The following is a 25848-nucleotide window of genomic DNA, read 5'->3' on the forward strand; positions in this document are numbered from 1 at the left end:
CTCTGGGCCTTACCGGTGCTTCAGGAGCGCTCACGGCCCCAAAAAGATACATAGGTTTTTATTGTAACTTTTTTTATTAGAAACAATTCCCATGGGTCTAAGGACCCACTAACAAGTGTTGTAAATGGCACAATTTCCCAGCCGTGCTTCCGAACAATGATAGTCTCATTGTGAAAGTTGATAAAAAGGCTTTTCTGTTCTCAGCTCATCTGACCTTCCTCTGTGAGGTGCTCCAGGCCACTCAGGGGTGGCAAACATGGAAGCGTCTTCACCTTTAGGGGCCTGGGTCTCTTGGGGAGGTAGGGGCCCCACCTCCTTTGGCTTGGACCGGCCTACCCTCCCGGGATGCAGCAGTCGTCAGGACATTTTAATTGCAGGTCGGTCAGTCGTCAGCATCAGGTGTTGGGAGTTGCACTGCAATTTCACGTCTTTCTCTTGGCATTTCCAGGTGTGACGAGCTCCTGTTGGCAGCGTGAAGGCCTTTGTCTGTGGAGCCTGTCGCTGCCCCAGGACCCTCCTCGTGGTGCCTCGCAGCACTGGGGGTCAGAGGCTGGGTACCCCTGTGTTCCTCTTGGGGTGAGAGCCCCATAAGATAGATTTTTTTCCCCCATATCGTGGATTCAGCAGCACTTCTGTGGAGCAGCTCTCATTATTTAGCAGATGTCCTTGAGATTCTGCTGTGACCCTAGTACCAGAGATACAAAACCAGGGAGGGAGAACGTTTTAAAACAGCGTCTCTAAGGGCGCCTGGGTGGCTCAGTCGGTTAAGCGTCCAACTCTTGATTTTGGTTCAGGTCGTGATCTCACGGTTTATGGGTTCAAGCCCTGCATGGGGCTCTGTGCTGACAGCACACATCCTGCTTGGGATTCTCTCTCTCTCTGCCCCTCTCCCCCTCTCAAAAATAAACAAACATTAAAAAAAAAAACAAACCCAGCTCATCTCCTGTAACATGGCAGGCAATAAGCTAGCTGTGCACAGGGACACAGAGGTCATTTAACCCCACGTGAGGTCTCAGGGAAGACGTGGAGGAGGAGACGATGCCCGACTTGAGTCTGGAAGGGGGTGTGGGGTGAACAGAAGTGGGAAGCAGATTCTGAATGGGGCAAACGGTGGTAGGGAAGACATGGGGTGTGGAGGACTGCGGGGACCTACGGGCATCGCCAGGAGTGAGGATCACTAGAATTCAAAGTGCAAGCCAGTCCCCGGCCAGAGGGCTCGCTACAAACTGAAGGCCTGTGGAGCCACTGGGATGCCTGTCGCAGTAGAGTGACCGTCAGTGGTAGATGGCTCTGGGTGCGGCTGACGCCAGGATGACACGAGGTATGTGTAGGGGACTCGACTGGTGATGCAGAGGAGGGGAAAGGCTCGAGATATATTTGGAAAATTAAACGAGCAGGGCTTGGGGCTGATCGGCTGGAGAAGGGAGAAAGGACCGTTCGTGTGAACTCAGGTTTCTCACTTTGAGGAGCTTTTGACATTTGGCCTGCTGTTTACACTGAAACTGGGAGATTCCAGTAAATTCTATGCTCTGTGAGTCCAGAGAGTGCGAAAGGACCTCAATTCCTCCACCACCTTTTAAACATCGAGCTACTTCATCTCAGGGTGTACTTTACCTCTTGGCAACGAAGGTCACATTTTAGGCCTGGATCGCCGTCCAGGGAGGGGTGGGCGGAATTCAAAGCAGAGTCCTGGCAAGGGAGACTGGAACTCGCTCCCCGGGTCCAGATGGCCTGGTCAAGGACTCTCGGGCAGAGGCTGCCAGCAGCCGCCTGACGGCCGAGGAGGGACTGACCCACAGGAACCACCACGCGCCGGGCCGAGGTGAACAGCCTGCCAGACAGCAGGCGCCCAGGCAGCCACAGGAACCTGCAGGTGCTTTCATTTCCTCCCCGTCACCTTGGGACTCCTGTCGGGAGCTGTTGCTCGCTCCTGTGCTCAGCAAAACTAATTGAGGCTGACTGATTAAGGCCCTCTTCCCCTCCAAAAAGAAAAAACCAAAAAACACAAAAAACACAAAACACCAGACATCTCAAGCGCTGTTTCCCTTCGTGAAGAAGCGGCAGGCTGACCTGATAACAGTGCCCTTCTCTGTACGGGTCAGCACGAGGGGGGAGTCTCCTCTCTCCGGTGCACCCCCGTGCTCCAGGCTCGGGCACCGGCGATCTCGGTTTCGAAGCTTGTCCCGAGTCACTAAAGAGAGAGAGAAAGGCATCATTCTACCCCGTGCCACCGAACACCGACCAGGTAAGCTGCTGTGTGCCAGGACGGAGCCCCTGGCAGCTCGTCTGGCCCGGGTAGTCCAGAATCCGCGTGAATATATCAGACGTATGTCTCTAGGTTCAAAGCAGCCAGGCTGAACGCAGTGCCATCAGCAGGCATGACGAGCAAGGGAAAAGATGCCCCTTGCCAAGTTTACCGTGACAGGAGTTTATTTAAATAAATGGCAGCTTCTTTGGGGATCCAGATTAGTGAATTTTCATTTCATTCAAATAAGACCTACTTGACAAGTATTTTGAGGACCTGCTGCGGTAAATGCAGAGTGTAGAACCCAAGAAATGTGTAATCTCTTTGGGTGGACAGGGCATGAAAATTGAAACCGTATACTGCACATGACCAAGTAACTAATGGGTGGCAGGGGTTTTGGAGAGAGATAGAGACGGACGGGTTGGCGGTGAGAGGTGGATGAGCGGGCTGCGGATGAGGGGAGAAAGACTCCCAATTCCGGCTTCTTAACGCTCCCTTTGTGCCAAATCTGCATTACGCACTTACAGAACTTTAATCGGCAGTTAGACGCGCAAATCTTCAATTCAGAAAGGCCATTCCGGTGTCAGTGTTGGGAACTAAAATCCTAAAGAATGGGGCTGGTGTTTGTGTATTGTGGGTAATGGCAGACTGACTGTGGTGTTTCCTCACCCCTGCCTTCATCCCCGCACCCCCCCCCCACCCCAGGATCTCTTCACCTTCAGTAACTTCTGCTACGTGTTCGCTTTTTTTTTAAGCAGAAATTGCTAAAAATAATTTTTTGAAGTTGCACAAGGAGAATGAGATTTAGGCTACCTGTTTACATTTTATCACTGAACTTATTAATCTGTAATTAATAAGTTACAGAATCACTTCTGATGAAACAGGAGTTAACTGCGTGTCGAAAGGTGATGTGTCATTCTCCTTATCTCCGGCATTTAGGTGAATCTGCTGAATCGAGGAGCAGTCACCCAGTGTATTGGTGTTTGTGTGAGTGACAGACATGAGGCCAGAAAAAGAAAAATATTTTTAAGTTTATTTATTTTGAGAGAGAGGGAAAGGGAAGGAGAGAGAATTCCAAGCTGGCTCCACACTCAGCACGTGGAAACAGGATGGGCTCAATCTCACGACCGTGAGACCACGAGACCATGACCTGAGCCAAAATCAAGAGTCAGACGCTTAACCCTCTGGGCCACCCAGGCGCCCCCGCAAAACGAAATCTTTAACTTCCCCTCCAAGATCTGTTCTTTATAAGAGAGTGTAGGAAGCCTCCAGAAGACCTGTATGATCTTAGTACTGAACCTTCTCCCATATGTGTCTAACAAGGAATTGAGAGAATTTCAGAGTCTCTGGGACCCTTATTTATAGCCCAGTGACACAGGATAGTAACAAAAATATTAGTAGATAATGACTGACTTCCATGAGGAAGCTTGGACGATTTCTCTTGATGCAAGGCCAGCAAATAAAAACTTACTAGGAACACAGAAATAAGACAAAAACAAAAGCAACTTCCTTTGCTCAAATTTCTCTCTACCAGTGACGATCTTGAACTATACCCCCTTCCTACACACACACAATCTATTTTCCAAATCCTTCAATCATTCACTGAAGAACAAGCATCACTAGTGAGGAACAGTGGCAAATTCAGACTCTGCCCTAGTAGGGCTTACACTCCGGGAAGTATATTCCCACCTGTCCTTTACGACCCCTCTCCGCCAGTGCTTTCCCCGCACTAATCATATCCTTCTTGATTATTGCAAGGCAAGAGTCTTGGTTGCCTATTACATGATTGTGATATAATAAGAAATATATATATTTGATCTTTGTCTCTGGTTCCTGGAATCGAGCTTCTAAAACCCTTGTAATTTCATGAGTGGCAGGGATGAGAGGAGTCTTTTGTTATTCATAATAAGATCCTTTCACCCTAACCTGGGTCTGTAACTCCTGGAAGTTGGGGTCAGAGGAACCAGGATTGGAACTTTTAGCCCCAACCCGTGACCTCCAGGGAGAGGTGGACAGGGTAGGGGCTGGAGACTGACTTAATCAATAATGGCCGATGGTTAGATCACCCGTGCCTACATAATGAAGCCTCTATAAAACCCTAAACAACAAAGTTCGGAGAGCTTGTGGGTTGGCCAATGAGAATGCATGCACATGCCAGGAGGTGGCACACCCCTAAACTTCATGAGGACATGGGGACAGAGCTCCCCTGCTCAGGACACGTCTGGACCCTGTCCTATGTATTTCTTAATCTGGCTGTTCATTTGTATCCTTTATAAATACCCTTTGTAATAAGTCGGCAATAAGAAGTAAACTTTACCTGAGTTCTGTGAGCTTTTCCAGCAAATTCTCAAATCCAAAAAGAGCGGCCTCGGGTGCTCAGTCAGAAGTACTAGGAGCCTGGGTTTGAGATGAGTGTCTGGAGTGGGGTCAGATCTTGTGGGATTGAGCCCTTAACCTACAGGGTCTGCACGAACTCTGGGCACTTAGTGTCAGAAGCGTTGTGAGTAGAGAAACTATTTTTCTTTTAAGAATCTATCATGTCCCGTGTTGTGACACAGCTATTTTGTACATGTCCTTTCCTGCTGTTAGAGCTGCCATCTCCTAGTGTGTTCACGGCGTCCTTGCAAACTCACATGCTCATTATAGTTGAATTAGATTCAGTTTTCTTTTCTTTTTTTTTAAAATTTTTTTAATGTTTTATTTATTTTTGAGACAGGGAGAGACAGAGCATGAACCGGGGAGGGTCAGAGAGAGGGAGACACAGAATCTGAAACAGGCTCCAGGCTCTGAGCCATCAGCACGGAGCCCGACGCGGGGCTCGAACTCACGGACCGTGAGATCATGACCTGAGCCGAAGTCGGACACTTAACAGACTGAGCCACCCAGGCGCCCCAGATTCATCTTATTTTCAATCCTTTAGCTCATTGCCAGCACTGAATTGAATGATGGGACAAAGAACACGTCAAGAAGGGCATTGCGAGCAGAGGAGACTAACTTGGGAAAAAGCCCGGAGAATATGGCCATAGGGTTTGGAATGGTTGCCCCTGGGGTTTAAATGGGAGGACAGTGGAAAACAAGTCCACGTGGGTAAGTCGGGTGTCTGGTCACGAGGCACTGAGTTTACAGGAGAGGAAAATGAGACGCATAAATGTTACTTGATCAGCCCAGGTAACAAAGGGATCAGAACCCCACCATCTGAGTGTCCCCGCTCTCCAGGCCCGGCACCCTCACACACGCTCAGACAGGGATTCTGTGCAGCCAAGCCAGTCTGGGGCAGTTGGATGGGAAAAGGTGAAGATAGTGCTAGAGAGTGGCTCTGACCGTCCTGTCTGTGTCCTGGGGCCACAGAACACCTCTCTTTGTATTTACCAAGCAGCCTGAACAGAAGCAAGAGGAATAATGGCAGGTAAACAACCGAGAAAACTCTTTGAAGACAACATTCAGCCCTGCTCTGTGGTCTGTTGTAGGAGCCAGTCTGAGCTCCTGCTTGATGCCATAGGGCCCGTCTGCGAGCTACTCTCTGAAGCAAATACCAGCAGTTACCAATTCTGACATCCATTTTGTCCTTGGCCTTGAGCTTCAGAGAGCTGATATTTTCCATGACACCTGGGTTAAAATAATAAGCAAAGGTGTTGAGCAAGTAAGTCATAAAACACACACACACACACACACACACACACACACGCATATGCAGTTAACATACAAAATAATAGGGGCGCCTGGGTGGCTCAGTCGGTTAAGCGGCCGACTTCGGCTCAGGTCATGATCTCGTGGTTCGTGAGTTCAAGCCCCGCGTCAGGCTCTGTGCTGATGGCTCAGAGCCTGGAACCTGTTTCCGATTCTGTGTCTCCCTGTCTCTCTGACCCTCCCCTGTTCATGCTGTGTCTCTCTCTGCCTCAAAAAATAAATTAACGTTAAAAAAAATTTTTTTAAAAACATACGAAATAATAACTTCTCCAGTAATCAGACCTTTTTTAACGAATCCCTCCCTCTTTTTTTTGCTTATCAGGTATCAGTTTAGCAAAGATTATTAAGAACAATAATAATTCATGTTGGCAAAGACATAGGGAAATTTTCCTTCATAGAGAATCTGCTGGTTGGAGAAAATTTTGATATCACATTTCTCCTGAGCAATTTTGTGATACATTTCATAAGTCACTGAAACATGTCTGTCCTTTGTCTCATCAATCCCACTTCAAACAAATTTATTATTCTAAGGAATTAATCGTAGAGGTACACAGCGCTAAGTTTAAACTATGTGCATTTCAACAATTTTGCTTGTGAAAAAATAAAAACAACTCCTGTATCCAACAGTAAGGGAGTAGGTACATATATTATGGAACCGAGATAGGATGATAAGAAAATATCGATGTAGCACAGCATTCTTAATATAATGCTAAGTGAGAATTGTTAGCTGCAAGACAGTATTTGTTGCATAAAGGCATTGTTACAAAACGCATATGCGTGTAAGTGTCACGTTGACCAAGCCGGACTCCTGGGACATCATCAGAGAGCGTCTCTGGTTTTGCCTGTAATTGCCACTGGGTAAAACATGACCAGTCCCATGACTTTTCTGCTCGCCGTTAGGTAATAAAAGTCCTTGGTCACTTGAAGCCACAAAACAGTGTCAGGTCAATGTGGTGATTAGACCGGCTGGTACCTGACTAATGCCGATCTCATTCCCAGCAGCAGCCATTCCCCTGGCACACTCACTGTGCGCATCAGGGAGAAGCCCAGAGGCGACAGGGATATGATCCTCCCTTTCCTCCAAAGCCTCCACCTCCCCCTGGCCTGAAGGGAGGAGGTAGGGGGTGGGTGGGTGGGCAGAGAGGTACAGGCTTGGGTAGGGGTGTGGGGGTGACTGAGATGGCTATAGGATGGCTCCCACACTCTCTGGGGGGACAGATGTTTACATTTGCCTCTTGTGAGCTCACGTGGGGTTTTTAGGCTCTGTTCTCCTGCAGCTTTTGGTGAAAGGGTCTGGTGTCCCCTGCTCTCTGCCCAACCTCGCCGTGCCCCTAGGAGCCCAGTGGTTCGCCCACAGCCTCTTTCCACCAAGGACCTTTTACCTCTTGAGCTAGCTCTGGTGGAAATGAACTAAGAGAACCCCACACCTCCCCGGCCTCTTCGGGGGTTCATGTCTCGTCCGTGGGAAACACACACAGCGTTTCTGCCCGAGAAACCCTGGAAGTGAGGACTGATTGCCAGCTGGGCAACCTCCCTTCAGTCTCCCTTTACTCTGAGCCGGCTGGCACCAGCTTCTGGAACTTCGTCTTCTTGCCCTGGAGTCAGACACCAGGCAGCCTTTCCCCTAAACTGTCGGCAACATAGATGAAAGCCCAGCGGTGCTGTTAAAGCCCCCCTCTCTGAAGAAAATCTGCTCACGGCTCCTCAGTCCCCACTCTTCTGACCCAGTGGGGGTAGGGGACTTGTAATCTTAACAAGAAGGCTTTGGACTTGTTTTTGGTAAGGACGCTTAACGTGAGCTCTACCCTCTTAAGATTATCAGCGCGTAATACAGTGTTTTTATCTTTTGGCCCCAGTGTTACTCAGCAGATCTCTAGAACGTACTCGTTTATGCAGAACTGAAATTTTACACTTGATTAGCGGTTCCCCATCGCCCTCCCCCTCACTACCACCGTGCTATCCTTTGCTTCTATTAGTTTAACTATATTAGAAACCTCGTATAAGTGGCATCACTCAGTGTTGGTCCTTATGTGTCTGGCTAATTTCACTCAGCATCACGTCCTCAAGGCTCATCCATGTTGTCACATTTGCAGAATTTCCTTCTTTTTAAAGGCTGAGAACGTTCCGTTCTATGTTTCTATCACATGTATTTTTTTAAATTTATTTTTTTGTTTCTATCCCATTTAAAAAGTCCACTTGTTGATGGAATTTAATTCTTTCTACAGCTTTCCACCATTGTGAATAATATTGCTGTGAACATGGGAGGTGCAGATATCTCTGGAGCTAGTGTTTTCATTTCCTTCAGATGTATTCCCAGAAGTGGAATTGCTGGACCAGATTCTATTTTTTCATTTTTTGAGGAACCTCCATACTGTTTTCCACAGTGGCCGCACCAGTTTGCATTCCCATCAGCACTGTACTAAAGGGTTCCAATGCCTTCCTCCCTGCCAACATTTTCTTTCTTTTGTTTTGTTTTGTTTTTAAAATAACCATTCTGACAAGTTGTGAGGTGGTATCTCACTGTGGTTTTGATTTGTATTTCCCTGATGATGAGTGGTGTTGGCCATCTTTTCATGTGTCTGTCGGCCATCTGGATGTCTTCTTTGGAGAAGTGTCTGTTCAAGTTCCTAGCCCATTTTATTTTATTTTATTTTATTTTATTTTATTTTATTTTATTTTATTTATGTTTGTTTATTTATTTTGGCGGGGGAGAGAGGCAGAGAGAGAGGGAGACAGACAATCCCAAGCAGGCTCTGTGTTGTCAGTGCACAGCCTGACATGGGGCTCGATCCTACGACCGTGAGATCATGACCTGAGCCGAAATCAAGAGTTGGACGCTTAACCAGCAGAGCCACCCATGTGCCCCCAGCCCATTTTTAAGTCAGGTTATTAGTTTTTTTGCTGTTAAATTGTAAGAGTTACTTAGATTTTTTGGAAATTAACCCTTTATCAGAGATGTTATTTGGCACATGTCTTCTCCCATCCCATAGGTTACCTTTTCACTCTGGTGATTCTTTCTTTTGCTGAGCTGAAGCTAATTTTTAGTTTGATATAGTCCCACTCATCTATTTTTGCCTGCCTTTGGTGTTATATCCATGAAATCACAGCACACTTTCTAATTCCAAAATACACTACAAAGCTACAGTAATTAAAACAGTATGGTACTGGCATAAAGATAGATCTTTAGATAAGTCCATGGGACACAGTCAAGAGCCCAGAAATAAATTCATGCCAGTATGTCAACTGATCTTTGTGCCAAGAATACACAGTGGAGAAAGTACAGTCTCTTCAACAAATGGTTCCGGGGAAACTGGGTACCCCCACACAGAAGAATGAAACTGGACCCTTGTCTTACACCACACAGAAAAATCAACCCCAAATGGGTTAAAGACTTACACATAAGACTGGAAACTGTAAAACCACAATAAAACATAGGGCAAAGGCTTTGGCTGTTTGGTTTGGTTTTTGTTTTCATTTTTCGGTTTAATAAATCCTACCAAGCAAGTTCTCCTGACTGGTCTCACAATTCACCTGGATGTGTGGAATCTCTTGCTTTCACGCCCCAGCTAAAACCGAGACAGGCTGGCTCCCCCTGTAACATCCTAGTATGCCTGCTTTAAAATGCTGGGTGAGGGGCGCCTGGGTGGCTCAGTCGGTTAAGTGGCCGACTTCAGCTCAGGTCATGATCTCGCGGACTGTGAGTTTGAGCCCCGCGTCGGGCTCTGTGCTGACAGCTCACAGCCTGGAGCCTGTTTCAGATTCTGTGTCTCCCTCTCTCTGACCCTCCCGTGTTCATGCTCTGTCTCTCCCTGTCTCAAAAATAAATAAAACGTTAAAAAAAATTAAAAAATAAAATAAAATGCTGGGTGAACATTTGCACACACAGCAGTGTCTCTGGTTGTGGGGATGATGAGTGACTTTTTTTTTTTTCCTTTAAGCTTTTGCAAGTCTCCTGTATTGAGTGTAATTTTACTTTTGTCATTAGAAAAAAAAAAAAGAGGGGGCGTGTGGGTGGCTCAGTCGGTTGAGCGTCCGACTTCGGCTCAGGTCACGATCTCATGGTTCGTGGGTTCGAGCCCCGCATCAGGCTCTGTGCTGACTGCTTGCTCAGAGCCTGGAGCCTGCTTCAGATTGTGTCTCCTTCTCTCTCTGCCCCTTTCCTGCTCATGCTTTGTCTCACTCTGTTTCTTAAAAATAAATAAATGTAAAAAAAAAAATGTAAAAAGGAAAAAAAAGAGAGAAAGTAAAAAGTGTAGAATGGCAAATCAAAGTCCGTTTTGTTGACACTTAGGATCTCCTGTCCCAACACTGAAGAATTCCCTTTGAGCAGATTCCCCTTGGTTGATTATGGCGGCTGCTTTTGTTATGCTCTTGAAGGTGATAAGGGTCAGGCGCTGGTTTACCTAGCGCTGGGCACTTCACTGGAAGTCTGGGGCGGGGCCAGTAAGGAGACGCAAGGAACAGCGTCACCTTGCACAGCCAGTCTTTAGAAACTGGAACACTGATCGGCACCAAACAGTGGGGTGGTAATCAATCGGTCGGTGGCTCCCTGACGCTGCTCTGCTTGTCCCTGTTTACTCCCAATGTCCTCTCTTGTTGCCACTTTCCTCTCGGCCCCATGGCTTCAGTCTGTTCAAGACTCGCAGACGCTACGCTATGTCACTTCAGTTTGTCTCACTTGCCATCACGGTTGCAAGACACGTGAAGAGGAAGAACATGACTCAGTTGTTAATCACTGACCGAAATAGAGCACATCGGCCCAGCAGCATTCTTTGTCTTGTTTAGCTTTCAGGTCAAGCGAATTCCTGGTTCAGTTGATGAGGACCAGGAATGTGGAAAATTGTGGATCCCATGACCCAAAACACAACTACCCATGACCCCTTGTGTATGAGTGGGACAGGCCCCCAACACTTCACGACCGCCCATGCGCTTGCTAGGAAAGTGGCCCGTGTCTCTCAGATAACACCATGCTTAATTCATTACTGTTGAGTCCTATTTGGGGATATTGGTGATGAGAATAGAGCAGCCGGAATGATTCCAAGCAAAGCAAAACAAAACAAAACGATGAGGGAGTCAGACATCTAATTTGCTTCTTCTATGCCAAGCATTATTTTATCCTACCTGAAAGAAAACAACCATTTTTGCAAACGAGGCCTAAGTGACTCAAAGCTAAACAGATGATGACTTTCAAAATCTAAGGTCATTGTTCTTAAAGAATAGGCCACGCCTACATACGTATGCCAGGTAAACAGTTCTTTTTATTTCCCCCTTTCTTCTGTAAAATACACCTAGCATTACTGCCTCATTACGTTTTGACACTTCATTTCTGAGAAATGGGTGGGTTGTTGACAGGTTGTGTACAATTCTGTACCTCTTCTTGACGCACTGAGACACACTCCCTTCAAGTACACACTAGCCGCCAATGTTACATTATCATTTTTGTTGTGTCGTAAAGCTTTGTTTAGGCCTTTTCTCCAAAGACCCATTGAGACCTTATGATAAAGCATTGAAGACATTATGAAGAATAATCCCAAATTTGGTTGGTTATTGAGAAAGAAGAATTTATTTTTTTTTAATTTTTTAATGTTTATTTATTTTTGAGAGAGAGAAAGAGAGAGACAGAGGGCAAGTGGGGGAGGGGCAGGGAGAGAGGAAGACACAGAATCCGAAGCAGGCTTCAGGCTCCGAGCTGTCAGCACAGAGCCCGACGCGGGGCTCGCACTCATGAACCCATGAGGTCATGGCCTGAGTGAAGTCGGACGCTTAACCTACTGAGCCACCCTGGCGCCCCTTCCCAAGAAAGAAGAATTTAAATACTAGAATCTGAAAGTTAAAATGGTAGCAAATAACACATAACAACAATGTTACCAGTAAAATGTCTTTCATAGGAATGTTAAGTTTCCATCAACAAGTTACCTAATTTGGAGTAGACACATACATTTGTACTGCACCTGTCATACTTCATTTCACCCCCCCCCCCACTACTGATTTTGTTACAGAATCATTCTAGGAGTACTTCTTTGGAGTGTGTTTGGGTAAATAAATGTAACTACATCTAAAAGCAAAACCTAATAGGCTCTTCTGGATAAACAATACCATATGAAACATTATGTGTGTTGGATATAACTGATCAGCAGAGTAATAATTCTAATGAGAACATTTAGTTCAGGGATTCAGGGGGAGATGTTCAAAGTAAAGCCTTTGCCATGTGATTCTGTAGTAATTTCTGAAGATGTGGAGTGTTGATTTGTCAGGTTGATAGATGGAGAAAAACAGTTTAAACCAAACCCATCATGAGACAGGTTTGCTAAAGTGAACTTGGAAAAGGCAGAAACCATTTGGATAAGGGTTATTTCAAGGATTAACTCTTTTTGAAAATGTGTTACAAACTGTGATCCAAACCAACGAGCCTTCACTGATGTCCGCATCAAACTTGCTTTGACCCTGTCATTGAATTCTGCAGTGGGTAATGCTTTTCAAGTCACGGACTTCCTGAACCTCCATTATCCCAGATGGGGACCCAGGGACACTACTCTTCATGGTGGTGGCATTTGGGAAACGTCAGGACATTTTCTCCATTCTGTGTCCTGAGAGCAAAGACTGAATAGCTGTTTGTAATGTCTCTTTCTTTTTTCGTTCTGGCTTGCATAATTGGTCAGGGCGTGGGTAGGGGTAGGGAGAGAGGGAATGTCATATTTCAGCATTAAGTTTATTAAAGGTACTTCCGGAATGTTGGGCTTGAGTTGGTTTTCTGACATCGCTAAGTTTGCAAGGTACCAGGTGAATTAAATTGAATACGATCTATGTGGGTATTAATTACAGTGCAGGCAATGTAGTCTTGTGACCTTTCCGCCTCTATCTGGAGTAAAGCTACCTGGGCATCGCTTTCTTTCAACCTTGTGAATTGCCTAGGCTCCCCTGACACCGTTCCTCTTCCTGTAGTTTTTTCCTGGCAGGATGTGTTCTAAGAATTAGCATTAAATTGCCTGAATAGGAGAGAAAAAACAGGCTCTGCGTTCTTATGCATGAAAATGAAGGAGGGACACATGGATATGCACAAGTGTAGTTCTGTCTTGTTACCTGATTACATCACTAGCGGTACAGAGGGTGTGGCCCAAACTTAGGATGCAGTCGTCTTTGGAAAGAAGCCATGAATAATGTAATATGCAAGCAGATCCAAGCTGTTGAGATCATATACTCTTTCCGTGGATCAGAACTTACTGGCTCTCACCTGCCTTGCAGTTGTGCTGGGAAGAGCCCCCACAAGAGGCACTTAAGCCCGTTTTTGTAGCTCTAAGCAACTTCCCTACGCTGTAGAATCCTAACCCGCAACTGGAATTAGCCTTTGCCTTACAAGTTTCTGTGGAAAGATGTCTGAACATCTCTATATACGTGGAGGCGGGGGAGGGGGGAAGGGGGGGCACCTCGGTGGCTCAGTCGGTTGAGCGTCCGACTTCCGCTCAAGTCATGATCTCCCTGCTCGTGAGTTTGAGCCCCACGTCGGGCTCTGTGCTGACAGCTCAGAGCCTGGAGCTCAGATTCTGTCTCTGCCTGTCTGCCCCTCCCCTACGTGCTCGCACGCGCTCTCTCCCTCTCTCAAATATAAAATAAAAAAATTTTTTAAAAGAAGTGTAAGTGGGAATCAAAGGCAAAAAACTCTCATCTTTAACTCACTTGTATTCATTTGTTGGGTTTTACCCAACACACATTTAGTCACTGCTTGCTGTGTGTTCAGAAAGTCTGGTGCTGTGGTTAGGGAGCTGACACCCCAGTGCCATGAAGGAAAGTGCAGAGACAGGCCAAGAGGCGAATAGTTGAGGACCTGAGGAAAAAAAATGTGTACTCACTCTGGAAATAACTCAGCACACACTACCATGCTGAGTCGTTGGGGTCTGAAGCTAGATCAAAGTGCTCTTTGACTTCCCATGGGATGACCACAGGCATGTTTGGTTTTGGGTTTCATGGTTTCCATTTTTTTTATTATTGTAATAGCACCTACCTCCCTGAGCGCCTGTGGTGATTACACGAGATGATGCGTGAGGAAGGGCCCAGCACAGTGACTGTCACACACGAGCTTACCATTTAATCCTAGCTCCACTTCCCGCCCCTGGGAGGACGCGCGGTGTGCACGGTTCCCATAATGCTCAGCAGCATCACGAAGGTACTGGAGGTAACCCAAAATGTTACCTTCACCTTCCATAGAGGTATTGTCAGTTTGAATCTGGAATCGTAAAATCTCTTCTAGTTTATATTTATCACATGCTGGATCCAGAGAGAGGCAGCAGAAAGAAAGAATGGAGGGGGCAGGGAGGGGGGGGGAGTGTAAGGACACTGGACACATGAGAACCATGTAAAAGTTGGGATTTCTCAGGCCAAAACACGGCAGCCCCAGGGGCCACGGAGCTGGAATCTATGTGATCTCAGATCTGAATACAGATTTGTTTACCATGTTCTTAAATATGAGGCTGTACTCCCTTGAAACATTAGCAAAGACATGCTTAGAATCATAAGAAGTGGGAAGGTACCCCTGGGAGCTTCTAATTCAAACCCCTTATTTTATAGATGGACAAATGCAGGTGCAGAGAGAAGAGTTTCCCAAATTCATATCCATTTGTTCACCAAGGGCTTACGGAGTCCCTACTCTATGTCAGACATCACTCCAGAAGACAGGAACAGGCAAGGTCCTTGCTCTCATGGAGTTTGCTTTAGTGGAGCACAGAGGAGATGACTGACAAAAAAGCAAATGAATGAGGGTGTTTTCATAAGAAGATTAATGAGACAGAGAAAAGTAGGCCAAGTCCCTTGATAGAAAGTATGGTTGGGAGAAGGGACTATTTCTGTTGGAGGGTCACAGAAGGCCTCTCTCCGACTGTGACATTTTGGCTAATGCCTAAAAGATACAACTGAATGGCCAAGCAATAAAGTAGGGAAGAACGCTGCAGGTGGAGGGACCAGCAAGTTCAAAGCCCATTGGGGACCAGAGTGGCTTTCGAAAGGAACAGAAGGAAGGCCAGCTGCTGACTGGAGCCGGGAGACGCATGATGAAAGTGGGAGAAAAGGCAGTGGTCTAGACCGTGGAGTTTGGGATTCTAAGGATGGTGGGAAGCTCCTGGAGAGATTTAAGCAGGGCATAGTGACATGATATAACGTACATTTTTAAAATGGCGGCTGGGTGGAGCCCGAATGATAGAGGAACCAGAGTATGAAGCAGGGAGAGCAGGAGGGAGTTCCTGCAGTCACCCAGGTGACAGACAGCGGTGCTTTGGGCCAAGGAAGTGGCCGTGGAAATACCACCACTTGCTAGCTACAAACTCCAGGAAAGCTAGGGGCTGTCTCTTTCGTGTGCTAGTTAATCCCAACCTTCTTAGAACAGTGCCTGGCACATAGTATGTGCTCAAAAAAAAAAGCCAAAAACAAACAAAAAACCCAAGCCGAATCGCATGTGTGACTACTGACTTTCTAAAGTTAGACTGGAATCCAGGATGAGATAAATACAAGTGTAAACTATTCTCAGCTCAAGGGCTGGGTGGCTCAGTCATTGAAGCACATGACTTCTGCTCAGGTCATGATCTCACGATTCTTGAGTTGGAGCTGTCAGCACAGAGCCACTTTGGATTCTCTGTCCACCCCTCCCTCTCTGCCCCTCCCTTGTTGGTTCTCTCTCTCTCTCAAAATAAATAAACTTAAAAAAAACCGACTATTTTCAGTTCAAAGATGCTTACCTTAGGAGAGTTTAGAAAAGTAAGCCTTTTTAGACGTTTTACTAAAAATGTGCAACAGTCTTAGCAATTGTGTGCCCGAACCTTGGTGTTAGTGCATTCAGTGTGGTGTGAGGGCCAGTCTAGTAACCGGCAGGGAGCTGACCCAGCATGCTCCCCCTGTCTGAAATCTGCACTGCAGATTAGTTTTCTAGCGGTCACACTGTTGACTTACGTCCAGTCTGGAGATCTGGGAGGAGGAGGTGGCCCACCCTTAAACAGTTGATGCTTTTGAGCTTCTTTATAGGGAAAAGAAAAGCCCAAGGGTGATTCTCTTTTCTGCCGTCCAGCTGTTTTGCTGGGGAAGGTGATAGACATTTCCAGCCTCACTCCTCATCCACCAACACATTTCACAACATCACACTCACTCAGCCCTCCATTTTGCCAGGCATGGGTGTGTGGGCCTTCCATGCATTAATTCGCTCAATCCTCACCCAAACCCCATGAGATATTATGACTCCTACCCCCACTTCATAGATGAGAAAACTGAGGCACAGAGTGGTTAAAATCACACAGTTCATGAAGATCAGGGATGGCGTTCAAACCAGGCAGTCTGACTTGAACGTAGCCAGTCAGTATTTTAATGTCTTCATTGGAAGAATGGAATAATAATATTTACCGACCACCATTCTTGCTAAGATTAAATGAACTAATACGTGTAATTACGCCTGGCCTAGAGTACGCACCGTGGAAATGTTAGCTAGGACTAGCTTTCCTGTATCGTTATTATAGAAAAATTACTTTTACATCCATAATTTTAACTGGCACCCAGGATCCCATCTCTCACTTACGTCAAATGTTGATTGAGTTGCTTCGCCACCAGGGCACAAGTTTGTAGAACTCATTCATTACCCCAGAGGTTCGGCAAGTACGTATTGATCAACCGTTAAGTCAGGGACCGTGCTAGGCCCTGGGGATGCCGAGACAATGAGACATGGTACCCGTCCTCAAGAAGCTGACAGCCTAGTGGGCGGCCAGGCAGGTGTAATGACAAGTGATCCAGCATAATTTGCAAAATCAGAGGTGACACGGCGGGCTTTCCCAGGTGGCTTGGGTAAAAGGAATGGATAGAATGGATTAAAAAGAGGTAAGATGAACCTAGGAAGACAGAAAAGCCGTGATGGCTGGCTGCATGAGAATTTGGCACTTAGTCTGATTCAGAGTGGACAGCCAGCCTTCCTTCAGCACCTGCTTTAGGACGACTGATCAGTAAGACGTCACTCACTGTGATGTGACCCGGTGTGGGAATTACACATCTTGGTGTTACCTAGACTACTTATTTTCTTCTTTGTGTCGTGACTTCATCTCGTGTGGGAATAAACATCCGGGAAGGCTCTAATGGCCCATTTAAGAAATACAGAAAAGGTCGCCTTTTAGTCCAGATTGGGTGATCTCAATCACAGCCATTCAAGGAACCTAAAAGGGCTTCATTATCTAGCTTGGCTTGAACGCTGGTGCCATTATTTTGCGGCCACTCTTTGAGTTCTAAAGGTTCGTGTTTTTGTTCTTATTGTTGCTACAGTTCATCCCTTCTCTTTGAGAGTTCCCTTCCTCCAGACTTCCCTCTGCGGTTTAACTTTGCTGTCAGCACAAGAACACATTTTTCAAGACACCTGCTTGCTCGCTCTCATCCCTGCCTCTCCGTGAGTCATGGTTGTGGACGGAAGCGAACAACAGGCTGTGATGTCAGGGACAAAGGCTCTCAGAAAACAATCTTCCGAAGAGCCAGAGAGAGAGATTGGAGGCCAGGCCCCGGGCTGTGAAGCTGCTGGTGCAGCCGTGAACAAAGGCTTTTACTTTCTTTCCTCCGCCTCATCCTGGCTGAGAACTCATAATGTTTGTTTTAACGCTTTGCCTAGCAGATGAGCGATAAGAAATCTGTGCCTGGAAGTGCACCTTTCAGGAGCAGAAAAACAAAGGGGCTCACTTTCCTGAAATGCGTTTCCTTGGGGTTTCAGGGTTTGGGAAAGGTCCTTAGTTGGACAGCCTGATCCAGACTCCATTACAACATTCACCCGACGTCCTAGCTCTGACTCAGGAAACAGCTCCCGCCCCGTGTCTTCGTTTGTGATTTTCTATGTGTTGTGGTTGCTGGGCAATATGAAACCAAAAAAAAAAAATAATTGAATTTCTGCGTGGGAGGAAAAGTTTAATGCTGCTTTGATCTACGATTCAAGCGACAAATCCACTTGTACAGGATTCAGTTGCACAGTTTTTTCTAGGGTTCACTGATGTTGAAGCCTGCGAGCCCAGGAGAGGGTGTGGGATTTGGGAAATATTTTGGCAAGAGGTCCATGAAGCCAAGAGGGGAGGGTTGATAGAGATCAGTCTGCTGGGCTGCCTGGAAAGCAGAACAACGTGTAACAAGATGGTTCGTGAACAGGAAGGCCAGCTGTAGGTGTCCAGAAGCCGAGGACATAAGAAAAGTGGAGAAAAAGCGAGAGTGAGGAGGTGAAAAGGGGGAATGAGAATAGCACAAAGAGGAAGGGATACCCTCAGCAGGAGCAGCTCCTAAGGGAGCAGTGTTGAGAAATGTTTGAGATCTTTCTGCCAAGAAAACGGAAGGTATAATTGGTGCTTTCTGGTCTAGGGGAATTGTCTGCTCTCAACGTTTGCCCACCTGTACGCTCCTCGGTCACATTTGGGTTATCGTCACTACCTTTTTCATTGGCGAAAGTCACTCTGAGCTAACATATAGCAGTTGCGTGCTTATCAAGGCATGAGTTCTCATCCCAGGGCAGTGCTCCAGCCTGCGGGCCCAGTGAAGTCTCCGGAAGCAAGGACATCAAGTCCAAACGCAGCATTGTGAGGATTTAGCAATAATCGCTGCAAAATCCTGTGAGTAGGAGCCCCACAGCACCTGCTGTGATTAATTTTTATAACTTCACCCGGAGACCGAGAGATTGGCGAGGTTGTTTGGTTTTTGTTTTTGTTTTTGTTTTTTTGTATGAGATTTTGTTTTAGGACCCTTTTCAGACTTATAATATTTCTTAATGATTTAATTCTGATGTAGGAATAATGAGTCTTTTCATTTCACTGCACATTTAATTTTATTTAATCATTTTTAAAAAATTTTTTTTAACGTTTATTTATTTTTGAGACAGAGAGAGACAGAGCATGAATGGGGGAGGGGCAGAGAGAGAGGGAGACACAGAATCGGAAGCAGGCTCCAGGCCCTGAGCCATCAGCCCAGAGCCCGACGCAGGGCTTGAACTCACGGACCGCGAGATCGTGACCTGAGCCGAAGTCGGATGCTTAACCGACTGAGCCACCCAGGCGCCCCAAATCTTTTAATTTTTTTAATGTTTATTTTTGAAGGAGAGAGAGAGAGACAGACAGTGTGAGTGGGGGAGGGGCAGAAGAGAGGGAAACAAAGACTCTGAAGCAGGCTCCAGGCTCTGAGCTGTCAGCACAGAGCCCAACACAGGGCTCGAACTCATGAGCTGTGAGATCATGACCCGAGCCGACATCAGATGTTCAAGCGACTGAGCCACCCAGGCACCCCTTCACTGTACATTGGAAACCAGAAGATATCTTCAAGATAATCTCATCTGTGTTTATGTTTTTAAGTCGTGCATAACAAATCATCCCGAGGCTTCAAGGTGCAGAAGGACTTCTGTTTATCAGCTCACAATTCTGTGGGATGGCCATTTGGGCTGCACTCAGTCGGGTGGCTCTCCTGGTCTCGCCTGGACTCTCCCACTGGGCTCAGCTACATCTGGATGGGCTAAGGTGGCTTCTTCACTCACAGGTCTGGCAGGTGGCCATGCCGGTCCGCTCATGTTCTCATTCTGCCAGAGGCCAGCCCGGGCTTCCTTTTGCACCAGAATCAAGATTCTGAGAGGCAGAGAGAAGGCAGAGGCTGTGAGGCTTCCTGAGGCCTGGGCTCAGAAGTCCGACCATACCTCTTAATTACTTTCAGTTGCTCTAAGCCCAAGGCCAGCCTAGATCCAAGGGACAGGAGTGACAAAGTCATATGGCAAAGAAAGAAGTTTGGGGAGGTGAGGAGTTGTGCAGACCTGTTTTGTAACAGTCTGCCTCATCATCCAACCTCCTTTCACAAATGAGGGAAATAAAGCCAGGAAAGTTAAATATTTGGCCAAGATCACCCAGCTCGAACCTGACCCTGGTCCAGTGCTCTTTGAACTCTCTGAGCAGACAAGGGGTGCGGGGCCAAGAATGGAACATAAAGAGACAGCTGTCATTCACGGAGCACATGCTAAATGTTAGTAGGAAGTGAACCGGGAAGATGAGTACAAAAGTCTGCTCAGGGTAAAGATGAGCAAAATAAAAATGAGTTGGAAAGGTCAGCAGGGGCACAGCGGGAGAAGGGAGACAAGATTCATGATGTCAGGAGGAACCTCGGGGGACAGACTCGTTCTGCGGGTGCTCGAATGGCATCACAGCAGCACGGGGACGACGAAGATTTGTGGGGATGAGGAAGGAACATTGGGAGTTGGAGCAGAGGGCTGGGATTGTGGCTCAGCAAGAAAAAACCTGATTTAGTGGAGTCAAGTTCATCAGCCTGGGGGTAGAACAGATTACAAGTGTAGGCACCCGTCCCTCCTGATATGTTGAGTCAGGCCGGACTGACGAAGCCAGCAAGGTGTGCGCTTGTAATTCATCTGTGTGCCTGTCGTCTGGAAGCCTCAAGGGTCTGCTCGTTGGCGTAGATTGCATGGCCTGCCCCACATGGCTGCCTGAGTATGTGACAAGCCCGCGTAGAGGAGGAAGAGCCCGGGGAAGCCTGCCTGGCTATGAACTTGGTTGAATTCCGTCTGCAAGCGAATGTTCTCTCTCCCGGACTGAGGCCAGCTGAGACTTAAAATACTGTCCTTTTAAGGTTGACATGTCTTCAGGTTAAGATTATTTGTTTTTTCTGCTGGTGTTGAGCTTTGATATATTTTTTTTAAGTAAATAGATCAGTCTAAACCACTGGTTTTACCGTTGTGTTCTTTGTGATAGAAGCAGCTCAGTCAGCCATTATAAAAGTACTGACTATACTTTATAGGACGTAGGACTCTTTGGTGTAAAACATTAAGGAGTTGAGTTATAGGTACCTAGAGAGTTTAGACTTGTATGTCATTCACAGCTTCCCTTCCTGGGTTTTCTTCACTTCAAAGGCCAGAACTATTTATGTTTTACTTCCTTTAATAATCGGTAAATGCAATGCCTTTTTTTTTTTTTTTTTTTTTTACTCCCTGACCCTTGGGTTTTCTGGCTCTTGGCTGTACGTATTTACCCACTTTCCTGACAGCTTTGGAATATCTCTGCTTTAAAAGCCACTGCATTTCTTTTTTTTTTTTAAGTTTATTTATTGAAAAAATTTCTTTTTTTAACATTTATTCATTCTTGAGAGACAGAGCATGAGTGTGGGAGACGCAGAGTGAGAGAGGGAGACACAGAATGTGAAGCAGGCTCCAGGCTCTGAGCAGTCAGCACAGAGCCCGACACGGGACTCGAACTCACAAACCGTGAGACCATGACCTGAGCCAAAGTCAGACCCTTAACCGACTGAGCCACCCAGGCTCCCCTTATTTATTTATTTTAAAGTAGAAATTACTTTACCCCAAGGTGGGGCTCAAACTCACAACCCCGAGATCAAGAGTTGCACGCTCTAGTGAATGAGCCAGCCAGGTGCCCCAGAAGCCACTGAGTGTCTTTGAAATCATGCCCTTTTATGTATCTACATGTACTACTGTCTACATCTCATTTCTCATTGCCTACAGGAGACAAATATTAGCATAAGCACATCCACAGATTATGTTTTTCCTTCCCTAAACCTAATCAGAATGAAAGTCAGAAACCTGGGGGGAATAATTAGAGTAAATAAGAAAAGTAACGAGTCTGTGTTTTATTAAACGTGCCTCATTCTGGTGAAAACCCGGGAGGCATTGTCATAAATTGATAAAATGTACAATTGCCAAAACACAAAATGTCATTAGTAAGCAGACATGTGGGAATGTAATCAAACCTCCCTACTCATCAAAGAAATGTAGCATTTTTTTTTTTAAGCAAAGGAAACAAAATTCCTTAAAAATAGCTGCAGCACCCAGGTGGCTCAATTGGTTAAGCATTTGACTCTTGATCTTGGCTCAGGTCATAATGTCACCATTCGTGAGTTTGAGCCCCGAGTAGGGCTGTCAGCATGGAGCCTACCTGGGATTCTCTCTCTTTCTCTCTCTCTCTCTCCCTTCGCTCTCTGCCCCTCCTCCGCTCACGTGTGCTCTGTCTCTCTCTTTCCTTCTCTCTCAAAATAAATACACGTTTTCAAAAGAAAGAAAAATAGTGGCCCGCAATTACAAGCATGGTACCTTGAAAGTATTAAATTCAGAACATAAAAATACTCAAAATAATAGCATGTAGTATTCTGTAGGTATCCAGTTACCATCTTGTACATCACTGGTGTGAATAATATGCTGCAGCCCTTGTGAGAAGGCATTTTGGGAGGGTGTATAAAGAATGAAAAAAAAATGTGATTGACTCTTGGACGCGATAATTCAATGTCTGTTAAAGGCACTGCAAAAATTGAAAATTCACAATGGTGTTCCCTACAGCGGTATTTGTAAGGGAAAATCGTCATGTTCTTCACCAGAGGAATAGTAAATAAATTACAGAAGTCATGCTAGCTTGAATATTATGCAAATATTTCATGATTGCTCCAAAGAGGAGTAATGGTAAAGGTGTTCAATATATAATGTTGTTTTTTTGAAGATTACGTATGCCCCATCTCTGTGAATGGCATCATCTGTGCACCTGTGTGAATCAGAAATTGAGGCATCTTCCTTGACATGTCTCTGACTGCTAGCTCTCCAGAGTCACTTCATCACTCGGTGGGCACTTGGAGGTAAATTTTACCCACAAAGTAGCTCTGAACACGTTCTACTTTTCTTCTGCTTCACCACCATCATCCTGGTCTAAGAAAACACCTCTCTCTCCTGGACCCTGCAACTACCCTGACTACTCTCCTCTTCTCCACTGGAATCTTCTCCCCACCTATAGCTGGGATGTTTTTTCTTTAGTTATTTTTCTTTAATTATTTCTTTAATTATTTTAAACAAATTAATTTTCTTTAATTATTGAGGTATACTTGATGTATAGCATTATATTACTTTCAGGTGTGCAACATAATGATTTTCATATTTGTAGACACTGCAAAATGATCACCTCGGTAACATCTATCACCACACATAGCTACAACTTGTCTTCTTGTGCTGATGACTTTTAAGATCTACTCTCTTAGCAACTTTCAAATATGTACTACTCTGTTATTGACTATGGTTGTTGTGCTGTACATGACGTCCCCAGGATTTATTTATTCTGGAACTGGAACTTGGTTTTGACTCCCTTCACCCATTTCTCCACGCCTCCCCCCCCCCCCCCCCCCGCCCCATCCCTCACCTCTGGCAGCCACCAATCTGTTCTCTGTGTCTATGAGCTTGGTTTGTTGTTGTTGTGTAAATTCCACATGTAAGTGAGATCGTCTGGTATCTGTTTTTCTCTGACTTATTTCACTTAGCATAACGCCCTCAGGTTCTATTCACGTTGTGGCAAATGGCAAGACTTCATTCTTTTTTATGGCTGAACAGTATTCCGTTGTGTGTGTATAATTGTGTATGTATTGTATTGTACATATATATTATACATATATAGTTTCATATTACATATAAAATTGTATTTGTGTCATATTTTGTTTTTCCATACAATTACAATTCCAGAGGCGCATGTACTTTTTGAGTTAGTGTTTTCATTTTCTTTGGATAAATACGCAGAAGTGGAATTGTGGGTCATATGTGGTAGTTCTCTTTTTAATTTTTTGAGGAACCTCCATACTGTTTTCCACAGCGGCCGCACAAATTACATTCCCACCAACGGTGCGTGGGTATCCCCTTTATCCACATCCTCACCAACACTTGTCTTTTTGGTACTAGCCATTCTGCCTGGTGTGAGGCGAGAACTCATTGTGGTTTTGATTTGCATTTCCCAAGTGATTAGTAATGTTGAGCATCTTTTCATGTGCCCTCAGACCGTCTGTATGCCTTCTTTGGAAAAATGTCTATTCAGCTCCTCTGTCCATTTTTTAATCAGATCGTTTGGTCTTTTTGCTACCAACTTATATGTGTTCTTTATGTATTTTGGTAATGAACCCCTTATCAGATATATGATTTGCAAACAGTTTCTCCCTTTCCATAGGTTGCCTTTTCATTTTGCTGATGATTTCCTTTGTTGTGCAGAAGCTTTTTAGCTCAGGGTGATCTTTGGAAAATGCGAACCTCGTGTGCCATGCCACTGCTAAGTCAGTAATGCGTTCTTGCTGCTGCAGGACTAAATGCCAGACTGCTCACCCCATGCTCACGCTGCATGATCTAGCAGCCGCCTCTCGGCTCTGCCCTACGGCTAGTAGGTCCGTCGTCTCCACGTCCACACTGCAGCCAGGCTGGCCTCATTTCAGCTCCTTGCTTCTTTCCTTGGGGGCACTTGGTCTATGGCTGCGCCTCCTCTGCCTGGAAAGCTCTGTGCCAGAACCACCTGCCCGCGACCCCTTCATCCTTCAACCTTCAGGCCATGTGTCATCTTCGCAGGAGAATCTTTGCTCCCGCCTCAGACGAGGCTCCTTGTTTCATGTTCTCCTAGCACCTGTTTACTTTTCTACTGTTTGCCCCCAAAGGGTGTAAATTCCATGAGGGCGAGGACTTGACTTGTTTACTGCTCTTTACCCAGAGTTTCAAACGTGTGTTGAATGAATAAATCATACTCACCACTCTTTGTTACTTTACATCTCTGTTGTTATCGGGCTCAAGTCTGCCTCTTATTGGATGGAGAGTTCCATGGGGTAGGAACCGTGTCTGCTCTCTTCAGCATCGTATCCCTGCATTGTACCGTAGGAGGCCTTCCACACATGAATATTCAGTAAATTTTGTCACAGCCATGTGAAAAATCACGCCAGATGGGTAATAGTGTTTGTGTTAGGTTTGTGAAAACAACTGATTTTTTTCCCCTCTGTCTGCAAGAAAAATTTTAATGGAAAAAAACAATATAAATAAAAATTCAGACAGAAAGAAAGAATAGGTTCATATATTACATTTACTGAATACACATAATAAAAAAAGCTAAAGATAGAAACGATATCTATAATTATTCTGCACTAAGAGATCAGATGTTTTGTTTTTTTTCCCCCATTATGTCTACATGGGTGCAGCATTTTACGTAGCTCATAGTTGATGAAACGTGCATTTTGTTTTTCTTGCTTCGTTCTATGTCACGTGCATTTCTCCAGGATTCTGCATTGCTTTTGCATACTTATTTTTAGAAACTGCATAAAGGGGGCGCCTGGATAGCTCAGTTGGTTGAGCGTCCAACTTCGGCTCAGGTCGCGATCTCACCGTTCACGAGTTCAAGCCCCGCATCCAGCTCTGTGCTGACAGTGGAGTGTGTTTGAGATTCTCTCTCCCTTTCTCTCTGCCCTCCCCGCTCTCAGAATCAAATCAACGTTAAAAAAACAACAACAACAACAACCAGAAACTACAAAAAGTTCAGTTCAATTAATGTACAGGGAAGGGGGCTAGTTCTTCGAGACATAGTTCCTAGAGTAGAGTTCACACCGTATGAGCATTCCCGCAGAGATAGGGATTGCGGACTTCATTGGCCAGAAGCTGAAGAAGAAACAGGCAGCGATGGATGTGAGTGCACGTGTAGAGTGAGAGCTTGAGGTGAATTGAGCAAAGTGTGATTATGTTCAGAGAGTCCCTATTGCATCAAGGCTCTAATAAGAACCAAGAGATACAGTCACGCTGATGGGAGAATCCCGAAGTCAGGTAGCTCGGCTGTCCTCTGACATGAGGTGGGTGTGTCGACGTCGGGGCTGGTGCTGCAGGTTGGGCTCTAGCGATGGGGGAGGACTGGGAGGAAGCGGAGGTGGTGAATAAACGCGGGGCACTGATAAATAAGGTATTGAGAAGCTAGAGACGGCCAGCACCCGGTAGGGACAGTCACTTGGGGTCTCTGAGTCTGTTCGGAAGGGACGTGGCAGGACAGGGGAGTGACGGCATTGGCACACGGAGGCCCCGAGCGGATGTTGTGGGCTGGACGTGACGTTGCCGCCTGATGCTTTTCAAAATGCAAGTCTGGGCAGGATGGCCTTTGGCTTCCTTCTCGATT

The 25848-nt window shown here is 45.9% G+C and overlaps 1 protein-coding gene across 4 annotated transcripts in view; it reads left to right on the forward strand.

Moving 5' to 3' along the window:
* The window catches only part of EXPH5 (exophilin 5), a 79819-nt gene that overhangs the window by 19210 nt on the left and 34761 nt on the right, over positions 1-25848 (forward strand). The window contains exon 1 of one of the 4 annotated variants that reach the window (XM_019469245.2): positions 2004-2245. The exons of the other annotated variants lie outside the window; for them this stretch is intronic. The gene's annotated coding sequence lies outside the window, so the exon portion shown is untranslated. Of the gene's footprint in view, positions 1-2003; positions 2246-25848 lie in introns of those variants that run through there. 4 annotated transcript variants of the gene reach the window in all.

Source organism: Panthera pardus, unplaced genomic scaffold (genome assembly GCF_024362965.1).
Source record: "Panthera pardus isolate Hobbes unplaced genomic scaffold, ASM2436296v1 HiC_scaffold_12, whole genome shotgun sequence".
Lineage (NCBI taxonomy): Eukaryota > Metazoa > Chordata > Mammalia > Carnivora > Felidae > Panthera > Panthera pardus.